Raw genomic sequence first — 1,367 nt, 5'->3', positions numbered from 1 at the left:
TGTGTGTGTGTGTGTGTGTGTGTGTGTGTGTGTGTGTGTGTGTGTGTTTTGAGAATTTGTTCAGTCCTTCACCCTGGGTCCTAGGGACAGAACTCAGGTTGTTGGCTTGCACTGCAAGAACCCCTTTACCAACTCAGCCATCTCTCTGTCACTCTTTTAAATATTCAAATTATAAAAACTGCTTGCAAGAAAATTTCTAAATTTACTTTGCAATTTCTGCCTTATTAGGAAAACATGTAAATACACAGGCACACAAGACTTGCAGTGACTGTGAGTCTTTCTTTGTTCACAAAATTATAATCAAATTGCAGAGTTGCTTAGAGGCTCTTCATCAAGGAGACAGGGCACCACCCTTATGGGAAAGGGGGCCATCTTGATCTTGAAGGAAAGATTATTAAGACTCCTTCTCTGAAATGACTTACACCATCTTTAAATTCAGTCATATTTTTGTTTTTCTTACATTCTTAATAAGGCTTATTATGTTCTTATGGCCTCTTGCCAATGGTTTTCATGAACAAAATTGTGTAAAAAAAAATGTTTTTTTGAACCCACATTATACATTTTCCTGAAAAAGTTGTGCTGCACAAGATAGTTATTATTATAAACAGTGAGCGAGATTCATAGGAAGACCCTGCCAGGTCTGGGCTCCACTGGGTTGTGGGGAAGGGCTCACGTGGCTGAGGAACCCTCCCCGAATGCACAAGACTGTCTTCAAGGGAGAGGAGTCTAGGGGAAGGACTGTAGGAAGAGGATCTCCTCAGTTCCTAGAAAAGTGGCTTGTGACCCTGGGCTGTGTTTGTGGTGGCTTCACTGCAGCATCAGGTAGAAGCGCCTGAGTGAAGCTGGACACAGACCTCTTATAGACCCGGCTGCCAGGCTGAAAGTTCTCCTCCTCTACCTGTCTGAGGTTGGATAATCTGCTGCACCCCTCCAAACCCTCCCACCACTCACTCATCTGAAGAGTGGGAATGTGAACATTCTTGAGTTCTATGAGGACTAAATGAGGAAGTACTTAAGAAAATATCCACCATAGAAAACGCACAATAAATGCCATTAAATACCACTTCAGGATCTCGGCAGAAACATCACACATAACTGCCGGAGGCTGTGCTTTTCAGTTCTTATTACATTTCTTTGTTTATTTCATGTGGGAGGAGGCACACACATGTAGGAGCCTGGAGGTCAGAGCACAGTTTCTGGTAATCTGTCTCTCCTTCCATCATGTGGGTCCTGGGACTTGAGCTCAGAGCTCAGATGTAAGGGAAGTACCTCAGCCCACTGAACCATCCCACCTGCTCCAAGCTCATTTCTTTGTTTATTACTTACTTACTTACTTACTTACTTACTTACTTACTTACTTACTTACT

Source organism: Psammomys obesus, unplaced genomic scaffold (assembly GCF_907164565.1).
Source record: "Psammomys obesus unplaced genomic scaffold, mPsaObe1.curated_primary_1811, whole genome shotgun sequence".
Classification (NCBI taxonomy): Eukaryota; Metazoa; Chordata; class Mammalia; order Rodentia; family Muridae; genus Psammomys; species Psammomys obesus.
The sequence above is the reverse complement of the archived record's forward strand: the minus strand, read 5'-3'. Positions refer to the sequence as shown.